The sequence below is a fragment of the Patagioenas fasciata genome, chromosome 3 (genome assembly GCF_037038585.1).
Source record: "Patagioenas fasciata isolate bPatFas1 chromosome 3, bPatFas1.hap1, whole genome shotgun sequence".
In the NCBI taxonomy this organism is placed as follows: Eukaryota; Metazoa; Chordata; class Aves; order Columbiformes; family Columbidae; genus Patagioenas; species Patagioenas fasciata.
In genome coordinates, this window is record NC_092522.1 from 99,915,736 (window position 1) to 99,927,321 (window position 11,586).

The window sequence follows — 11,586 nt, forward strand, 5'->3', positions numbered from 1 at the left end:
ACAGGCAAATCTAACAGAAAGTGGATGTGAAAAAAGGCAATTGTTTCCTCAGCATGCTGACTGGGCTCAACATAATGCTGGTCAAATGCTCAAGTCAGTGCAGCAGAAAGAGCAAAAACAAAGGGCAGGCAGGACCATCAGCTGGTTCAGGTCACTGTGGAAACCCAACATCAGAGCATGCTGGATTGAACCACATAAAGAACACAGGAACAAAGATGTTCTCTCCACGACAGTGGTTGCAAAGGTTCAGATTCTAGTCACTTAAACTGCGGAAGATTTGCACTTTTGTTTTTTCATTTGTCCTTATTTGCTCATGAGAAGTTTAAGTTGGACTCCCATTTGCAGATCAAATCACCTGACTGTATCCCATGAGCTACTGCATATCCAGAACTGTCTCTGTGGTAGCAGGTGACTCAAGAACTGAAGCAGACAGTGCCAGATCTTCCTCGGACTTAGCTGAGCATCTAGCCCAGGTTCCTCCACCCTGTGAGAGTCTGGGCAGCCACCTTCATCTTCCACCCATGGACTATTCCTGCAGTTCCTCCTTGGCATCTCTGCTTTCCCAGGTACACAGCATATAACCTGTCATTCTCAGCTATATATGCCTTAACTAGGTATTGCAAGGTGGCTTTTGGTTATGAAGGATATTTTAGGATAAAGTGGTCTGACAGGATTGTTCTTCTTTCAGTAGCATACTTAAATATTTGTATAGGAGAGAAAATATGCTTATGATTACAATGGCCATTACCTTAATGACTGAAGAACTCATGTGGGAGATGTGGGCTATAATCCCCTCAAGGTGCTCTGAACCCCAAGCCACTGCATCTTGGTCTTTAATAGTCAGCTTTTTAGGTAAAAGGGAATGCTGACATCATTACCTTTTACCACCAATACTGCATTTCGTGCCTAAGACTGCAAAAAAATTAGTTCGCCAAAGAATTTGTGGCATGAATTCTAGCTACATGGGGCCTTCCTCTCTGGCAAATCTTCCAAAACTGCCTTAACAGTATCTGCTCATTAGCTTAATCAGTTCTTCATTCAGCTTACTGAGCACTCTTGAGTCTGCTGAGATGTGTAAACCATCTGATGACTGTATCCTATACAGATCAGGGTCCTGACTGTAAAGGGGACTTACAATATTAAGTCCCTTAGAAGCTTTTGAAAGTATCATTGCTTGCCATATTAGTTGAAAAATATTTTATACAGAATATGATACTCCCCGGTTGCTTCAGGATATGTAATCTGGACTCTGAACGCTGTGGTCACTGTGAAGACTCCCATTCACAGACATGTTAAAGAGATGTAGACAAGAATGCTTACTGTATTTCTCTGATGAATGTAATGTGAGACCCTCACATAGTAGCAGATCTAATTTTCATTAGAGCCAGCTCACTATTTTGGAGGATCTCACTACAGAAAAGAAAGGAATTGGTTATACAACTGTATTTCAGCAAACAGTTTGAGAGTACAATAGCTTTTTCTCCTCGACATGGACTGTTAGCTTTAGTTCTGTCTTATGATTGCCAGTTAAAATTTTGTTTTTCATGTGATGAAAGTACGTTTTTGTGGCTACACTGTTTGAGAATTTTCTGTATCTAAAAAATAGTAAGACCACACACACCAGATATGCAAATGCTCACAAAAACTTTCTCCATTTGCTTCATCTGTATCTTGGAAATATATCTCATGAAACAGGATGGCAGTTTTAGTTGCCCTAACTACGTCTACTCTAACTTAAACAAGGACAGGGTATGGGTTCATCTTCTTTTCGTGTCCATGCTGTTGTCCACCTCCAAACTGCTGGTTAATAATTTGCAGTATTCTCTCTGGACATAGTTTTGGCTGATGCCAGATAGCACTTGTATCCAGGCTCAGTTCAGCGATGCCATGGGCTAGGAGACTGTTAGGAACAGGCAACATGGGTGAGACCATCTATGCACAGGGAGTCTGGAGTGGTCTTGGCTCTGTGGACACACACCATGCCAAACCATTTGTCCTTCAAGCCAAGTGGTGAACCCTGGAGCATTTAATTCATTAGCATGGATGTAGTTTCTACTGAAAGAGGGAGACAGACCAACCTCCAGGATGAAAAGGAACATTCAGCAAGGGTGAGATCTTTGTTTCAGGCAAAGATGACTGGTCTGTCCAGATTTCTCAAATAGCAGAGTGCAGAAAGAGTTCTCAAGTGAACATGACCATTCGACAATAAACCATTTAATTTTTTTTCCCTTCAGATTTTTTTTTATTTCACTCTGATGTTTTAAATCCAGAGAGCTGGGAGAGATGTCACTGTCAGGCGAAAAGGCTTGTGGTAGTGAAAGAAGGAGTAATGACTCAGGACTGTCCATGCTTCCTGCAGAGACCACGGAAGACTGATGACAAAGTAAATAGCTGTAAAGCAAAGGAAACAGTCAACTGAATTAGGCAACTTTTCCCTCATTTAGAGTTGATTGACATTTTCTGTTTGAGTTCTACTGATTCCTGAATAAAAAGAAAAAATATATTTAAAAGATTAATTATTCAGACTGCTTAGCATCATATTGCTTTTTCATTTTGAATTGTATGTCATATTAGATGAAATTTATATAATGTTTGATCTCAGAGGGTTTTTAAAAATTTTCTTTAATATGAGTTGACTCATTAAACCGGCTTTGAAGGTTTTTATATTCCTCCTTGGGCACACAACCTCATTTATTAAGCTTAACTTTAATAAACTGTTTATCAGTAGCCATATGATTGTGATAAGTTTGTGATATAGAATTTCACAAGTTAATGTTAAAAATTTTTCTTTAATCTATCTTTTCTATTTTGTTCTCCTTTGAATACTTTCTCTTTATTGTATCATAAAAAGTTATTTGAAATGCAACATTTAACCATATTGCTTATTTAGTATTCTTTTTTCTAAAGTAGCAGAAACGATACAGTCTCTCATATGATTAAGGAACGAAAAAAACTCCAATGTCTAAAAGACACACGAAGGTAAAATTAAGAGAAAATCAGAATCAAACACTGAGGTATGTGCTTGACAGAAAAATCTTTAGCTGAAAAAATGAAAGATTAGAAGTCCTTTGTGTTCTGTAACACAGTCAGAAAATACCAGGTTTCTGTAAAAATAGTGCATGTTTGTTATGAATAGAATACCACAGTCTGCAAGTCTTTGTGCATTCTAAAGGAAGATTTTTAATGTTTTTCATTAGCTTGGCACTGGATTTGAAAATTGACAATGCATTCCTTGAATAAACTTTTGGTGAAGATGACAATAATGTAACTTTTGGAGTGCATTTTCTGCCAATACAGCTACTTAAGTTTTCACAGCTGGGACACTTCTATTTTTTCCTGCAGCCTTTTCTCCTCCCTCCTCCCTTCTGATTTGTTATTGTTTGAAATTCTGAGAATGTTTTACACACATTTCCAGTGTACAACATTTGGAAACTGATAAACGAATGACAAATATGATATAAAGCCTCATGGAAGACCCTGTAGGGTCTACCCAGGGAGAAGAACACATCTGTCTCCAGCTGTGCAGCTATTTAGGAGTGAAATGACTTGTCCCGGGTTGGGCAGAGATGGTAATTATTTTTGTTGTTGATGTGAAGATCAAAGGTTATTCTCAGGAAGTAAGGACAAGGACTGTGGTATTTAGCAGGAAAGATTTATACAGGACATAATTTAGTACATGGTTTGCACATTAACCTGGTGCTAATGCATGTAGATGACAGAGAAAATGTAAACAATCCTGATGTAAGATAAATTATAATTGGTGAAAAGCAAATTAATCTACTGGTCATGATTCTCCCACAAGCCAGCAGAATCTCGAGCAGCTGTTACATTCCACAATCACACTTTGAAAAGAGGCTGCTTGATCTGAGGATTTCTTGCTACAGTGCAAATAACTTGTTCCTCCTCTCTCAGCGTGGCTTTTTTCCTTTTTTTTTTAAAAAAAAAAAAAAAAAAATAACAAACCCCCTGCTTTTAACAACAGTGCCTAGTCCTAGACTAACATAACTCACAGATTTCTTCCCATAAGAGTGAATCCTATGGGTTTATGATTTTCAAGGTGCAAACTAAGAATATACCCCCAAAACCACAGAGGTAGTAGTTTATAAATGAATTTTGTAACTGAGTGTACCATGACCTCATGGGCAGTAGATGAGATGTAATGTTTGCTTGTCCACAGTTTCCTGGTACCAGGCCAGAAATCCATGAAATACCTTTCTCATGTTTCTCATTCCTAAGTTTGACATATATATGCAAATAACTTTTCTCTGTTAAAAGTTACTCAGCATAAAACACAAATATACAAATTGTGTGAGCAAAGAGAAAAAAACCCTGAAGAAATGACACGTACAAAACCACTGGGATCCCTTAGAACAAACCAAGGTTTAATTAAGATTTATGCACTAACTATTGCGACGTAACTTTTTTCAAAAAAATTGACATGCACATAAAAGCTTTTCTGTTCAAAGCTGATGAATTTCACTCTCCAAAGAACCTTAGTTCCCTTTACTAAGTCAGGTTATGCTCATATTTGTAGTGTTTTAAATAAGGAAAAATGGCACAAGTTAAAACGAGCTATAATGATGTGAAACAAAAATAAATGAGATTTGTAATAAGCATAAAATGCTCATTGCAGATTCCTATGACAAACAATAGCTTGTCTGTAGGAGGTTTGACCAAAAAAAGCAGAGACAGCAAAACCATTTCATAATTGTAACTCATTCACAAATATTCATGGAAACATGTTTTGCCATGTATATTGCAATTTATTTCTTGAATAATGACTAGGCTATTGAGAAACAATGAAGAGAATGAAGGTTTAGACTTCTTCCCTTCTTTGTCTGTCTTTATTTCCGTTTCCATGTGTGCAAGAAAGTACATCCCAGAAATCCAAATATATGTTCTTCTCAGATGGCTTTGCTATGATGCAGACATCAGATGTCTGAGGAAAGCAGGTAAGTGATGGATTGCACAGGGAATTCCTAAGTAGGCTTTGACTTGGTAGGGAAGTTTTCACCATAAGCAGCTTTGGTTTTCTAATTTTGTGCAGACCCCAGTAAATCTCTCTGCATAGAGTGATCTGCTGATATAGCAAGTGCACCCAAAACCCAGAAATCTTGTCTGCAAGCCAAACCTCACTGTTTCTCCACTGTACCACTCTCTCACAGAAGAAAATCTTACTGGATTCCCTTAAAATAGTAAATGAACTTTGAATTCATTGAGAGAAAATCAGCTCCAATAAAAGAAAGACGGGCTACCAAGTCTTATTATGGGTTACTCATAGTTTAACATATACAGCCTTTATATAATGTGTATTTTGAATTTTAACATCTTTCAAGAATGCAGACAAATGTAGCATTTTTGTGTAGTTAAACCAGTGGAGTGGTGTGGACCAATGGGTCCACAATGTAAAGGAAGCAGCAGTATGGCTTGGAAGAGGAGACACCACCATTACTCTTTTTCAGGTAAACAGAGACCAGCAGGTACACTGAGGTTCGAAGTGATGGGATTTGGATTATCAGTCATTTCATGACTCAGATAATTAAAAGATGATCTGTCAGGAGCTTCATCTATTGAAACTGTAGCTTCCTTATTTACCTCGGTGATAAAGACCTTCCATGTTGAAAGATTTGGGTGCCAGCTGTCCTTAGTGTCAAATTGCTAAGAAAGGAGCATTGTGAAATCGATAGCAGTTGTCTGTGGCCATGCAGGGATCATTTTTATCGAGCAAAGTGAGGTTATATCAGGCGGAGTAACTGCTCTAGTGTCATTAAGAGAGAAACGGTTATACATGCTTTCTGGCTTTGCTGCCTGCAGCTGTGATAGCACTCCAAACAATAAAGATTGGGAAAGGGTTATCTCTACTCCCACTGATTAGTAGATACAGAAAAATGTTTGCCTATGTAACTATCAACAATTCATTGAAAAAAACACTCTAATATGTCTTGTATTGCTGGTAACTGTAATACTCCTGCATAGAAAGTTTAAAATTAAGTTCAGATATTTCATGTTCTTTTTTATGTCTTTTTTTTTTTTCATTTTCAGAATGTTCTTATGTATTTTTTAATGTATTTGCTCCATTTTAGAGTTACTGTTATTTTTAAAATTTACCCTGAATAATACTGAAGAAAAATTGTTTTGTATTAAGGTTTGTTCCGTGGAGATTTATTTCTAGAGGGAAAAAAAAAGAAACTCCACACTTGTCTCCTTCAAGTGTTCCATAATGACAAAAGGACAAAACCTTCAAATTTTGGAAAAAATTATTTTCAAAAAATCACAGAATGGACACTTTATATCCAAAGCATGTATGTATGTACAGTTAACCACTCAGGTAGAAGATGAACCTGTATGTCATGTTTTCCAGTAGGAATCTATTCTCTGTGATTTTACCTATGTTATATATCTTGTGGTAGAAGCTCATAAAAGTCCACATCATTGCTAGTGACTTAATAAAGACTAATAACATTAGTTGTTCAGAACTGGGGAAAGCAACTGAAATGGTCCATGCTGCCGACTAAGCCAGATTTCACAATAACTTCTAACAAATCTGTAGAATGTGAATAAACTCCACAGAGGACAATTTGATCTTAGGAAAAACAAACAAAGAAAACAAAACCACAAAATTTTAATAATAATAATAATAATAATGATGATAATGATAATGATAATGATAATGATAATGATGATAATAATAATAATAATAATAATAATAATAATAATAATAATAATAATAATAATACAGTGGCAATATGAGCCTCCAAGAGATTTTGAAAAACTTTTCTTCCCTATTTTTTTCTTGCAAACCTAGTAACTTCCTAGTGTCACAGAAACGTAGTTGTTTCATAATGGCACTGGGAAGAGCGTGTTAAACACGTAGTGTCATTAAATCATCGCATTCAGTTCATTCAAAAAAAAAAAAAAAGGAGAGAAAAGAAAACTACCCGGTGTTTCCTCCGAGCCGTGCAGCTCTCACACATTCTTTTTTCCTTGCAAAGACACTCGCTGCAGATCTGTTAATGAAGACTCCCATTATGTAGGAATGTTTACAGTCATTAGCCTTCAGCAAAGATCATCAAAGGAATACAGACAATTGCTTTAAAAATGCCTGCGGCACTTAAAAAAATACCTCAATGGCACTTAACTCATCCACTTTCAAACTGCAAACTAGTTCTACGTGTTACTGCAGAATTTGGCTGCAAAGAAAGCCATCGTGTGTTGTAGGTCTGCCCCCCAAAACCATGGGGCTGCTGCTGCCTCGGTACAAAATTCCATGTAACACATTCCTCACCATGCGAATCATAGCAAGTGGCAGCTGCTAGATTTGGGTGGATCACCTTGTTCAGGAGAAAGATCAACTGGCTGAAAGAAAGGAGGAAAAATAGAGTGATTTCCTGGCAGCAGATGTAAAAGTGATGTGTGGACATGTTTCTTCATACCAGTCATGGTTAGCTGGTGGAACTCATTGCTGCAAGTGCTCATTGAGACAGAATCTGAGGGAGGTTGGACACCTACCAGTATATTTCTAACCCCTCAAAATTAGACTAGCCTAAATATACAGATGATAATGCTAGGACACGTAAAACATCACCCATTACAGGAAATAAGTGAGCTTACTATTTTGATAGATGGTTTGCAGGAGAATCTTAATCTTTTGAGATACTACGTATTTATCTCACCAGAATTCGTCATTGGCTGAGAAATAGTGATGGGACCAACCGTGTTAGACAGATAGCAGTGTGGTAATGTGACAGCTGCTTACAATTTGGGGTACGTTTCAGACCTTACCAAAAAGTTCTGCAGCAGTTTACTTCGTAAGTGAGTTGGTATTGTTGTGCACATATCCCACCATTTTTGAGTCCTAACATTAGTTTTAATGCTATGATGTTTGGCCAGCACATCATCATAGTCTCCAGCTTCTGTGAACAATCAGCATTTTACCCATTATTGTCACAGAACCTTTGATCCTGATGATAACCTGATTTTCTCTGTTCTGTGTGCCTGGAATAAGACCACTGAAGGTTAGAAATGGTGGAATTCATTTAGCGAACTTATATCCTGCTTTGTATTGCATTGGTCAGATCCAGGAAAGTCAAAGGGATAAACGCAATGCAGTGAGAATAATCCATACAGAGGTATTAGTCTGTGTGACAGCAGAATCTGTGAAGAGCATTCCTTATAGTCACAACGCACTATTGATGCTGTTTTCTTAAATGTACTGTTCCTTATAATGTTATTAGATTATTGCATCCATAACTATTTGGTGTTAAAAGCAGATTAAATTTCTCTTGCATCTGGCCTGTAGATATTTGATGTGCATTACTGAACTATTACAATGAAGGAACAGCTAAATCATTAGTAGAAGTGAAGTTTGAAATCTGAAAAACCTTAAGATTTAGCTTCCAGACATCATTTAGACTTTGCGGGTATAACTATTCAATACACTAAAATGTAACACTGGGAGACTTATGCTGTCCTGATCTCATAGTCTTGTTAGTGAGAACTCTTCATAATGGGAAAAGGCAAAAGAAGGGAGCTCTGCTCTACGGCAGAGCCCAGCTTATCTGCATCCTTGAGCAGAGCGTGGCTTATATAGAAGCATTGTTAGAGTTCCTGTGTGTCATTTCTCCATTCCTTCCTTGCCATATACAAAGGACCTTTAATTTCTCATTTTAAAGGATTCTATCTCCAAATGATCAGTCTGGGTCACAGAGGTTTAAGTTAATTTTCCAAAGATTTAAGAAAACAGAAACATTTGCAGTCCTCCTCCAGTGTAGCAGTTAGATCTTTCTCACAATACCTGAACACGTTTAATGGCAGGAAACATGTACATAATTGAAAACATAGGATCTAGCACTAGCAATATTTTTAGGCAGCCTTACATAAGTAAGCCTCTGCACAAGTTTATTGGCTTCAGTGGCATGGCAAAGGGCAGTCTGGTGGTGCAGCCTTCCCCAACAGATGAGCGTGGTACCAGCAGGGAGTCACACTGTCTCCTTTTCTGCTGCAGTGTATTTACCCTGGCTGTAAGACCCTCAGTTGTGTTAAGAGACATAGTCTTTGAGTAGATATCAATATTTATTTTCAATTTAATCATTTACTTTTTATGCTTCTTTATTTTGGTACTTTCACTTGAGAAGTGAGAACACAAAGAGTTGTTTTCACATTCTGTTTTTCACGTGTTAGCTCAATGATTGCTTGATAAATATTTCTTTGTGATAAGGAGAGTAACAGAATAGCTAGCCTGGGTTTACCATAAAAGTTCATGGCAACAGTGCAAAATCTGTGCATTTGGATGAATGCTCCACTGGTGCTTTGCAGCATAGTGCATTAACTGGCTCAGCAAGAAACTTGCTTTAGAACAGCAAGTTTGAGTGGTGGAAATTCTGTATTTCCCTCTACAAGGGAAACTAATTGTTGTGTCCCAGGTTGAGAGTCCATTATAAACCATACCACGCAGTCTGAACTGGCAGGTGGCAAAGTTTGGCTAAAACCACAGAAGAAGAAAAGACTGACTGACTGATGTGCTAAATAAACAGAAAGGGAAATTAAGTGGAAAAAATCCTTTGGAAATATTCTAAGAATAAAAGAAGAACTATAAAACCGTTCAAATATATCTATTACGTAGCTAAGTAATTATTTGATTTGAATTGTACTTTATTTTGTAAATTATGACTCTTTAATTGCAAAAATGCTAGTACATAGTTTTTAAAAAGTATTACTGTAGACTTAATGAATACTTTAAAAAGAGTTTGTTTGGAGGATAATAGTTAAATATGTATATAACTCAAAGTGCAAATACATATTCAGTTTGGTATAGCAGAAGAAATTGAACTTTTCAAGACTAAAATATAGTTTCTCAAGTTGCAATTTTAGAGTGATATTCCATATATTATATGGATTCAGATTAATCTTTATTTTAAATTGGTTAGAGAGCCTTTCAGTATTAATCAAGCGATTTGTCCAAGTAATAAATATTTTTTCTACCTTCATTCCTTTGAGCCCTTGAATTTAATAATGTTGGGATTTCCTCCTCCAAAGATGGATCTGCTAAATGAATTCAAATGAACTCAAACACTTAAAAAAAAAGAGTGAAACCTGTGAAAAATATAGTCTGATAAGATCAGGAGTCTGAATCTATAATCCCTAAAACATGACAGTTTGAAATTGAGGCTGGATTGCTGTGTTCTTCATTGTTATTCAGAAACGTTACCTCCTTTCTTTAAAAACTGTTTCCCCAAGTCCATTACCTGAACATGAAGTTCATATAGGAAAATATTCTAGAATAAGGCTATTCTTATTCAAGGCCCATAATTCTCCTGGAATTTCCCTTACAAAAGGGAACTCCAGAGCAGCCAGTTGGCTTTTCCGTCATCTTTGCTGGTAGAGACATTCAGTGGGGTTATTATTGTGGGTAATGCCTCATATGCTTCCTGCATTAAGAAGGTGAGGGGAGATGAACACCTGCCATGACATAACTCATAACGAAATTCACTCTGGAAGGTAGAAAAGTCCTAAAAAATGAGTGGAAAAATCTCTATTTCTGAATTGAGAGTGGAGTTGTAGAGGGCATTCCAGCCAAAAACTGATCAGGTTTTGAAAGGAATGACTGAGACAGACTGTATCTTGCATTTGCAAGATTGTGGAAAACCTTAAAAAAAGAAAGAGAAATTAGTTGTCAGCTTTTTAAAACAGGCTGGTGAGTTCTGGTTTTGGATGGCAGCACTGACAGACCTCACTGGTTCCTCGGTGTTAAGCATAAGGCAAACACAAATATTCAAAAGTAAAAGTACGTTCCCGTGCACCCCACCACAGATGGTTTATTGTAACGGCAAAATGAACTGACACTTAATAATATAACTGTACTTAGAAGCAGGTTTTATGATGCCAAGTATGGCATACATCTGCTAAAACGTAACTGAAAAAAGCACATATTACAGATCACAACTTTTTAATATGATGAATGTGTGGGACATTCCTATGGCAGTAGCTGGGAGGTATGGCAGGGGAGGGCAGGGGTGTCACTTTTCCCTGAACATCTGGTGTAAACTCCTGCTGCAGGCAGGTGCTGAGCTGCACAGACCTCTGGTCTGACCCACTTATGGCTTTTCGTATTTTCAAAAATGAGCAAAGAAAAAGGACATGTGAATTGAGTACTCTCTTGTTTTAATTTCAGTAGGTTCATCCCACATTTCAAACGGAGCTACATAGATGATATTTTTAGAAAACACACTATATTTTACCTCTAAACCTTTTCCAGGTTTGATTGGGTGTGTTTCACAGTGTGAAAGTGGCTCACATGTGCAGAATGGAAACGCTGACAAACTTTTAGCTATAGATGTACTAGCAACCCAACTCAAAGGTATTGTCATTAATTAAGCAGAAGAAACAGAAAACAGAGAGAAAAATTAGCTCAGGTTCAGTGGATCCTTGTTGCAAATTTGTAAATGGGCTCTCTACTGTAGACATATGTAAAATAATGCTCCTGTTAAAAGTTATGTGGAAAATTAAGGTTCTCAGCAAGCTAATTTTACTCTGTTAACAAAGCATGGTTTCAAGCTATTCTTGTTAACCATCCATCCACTTTCTCTT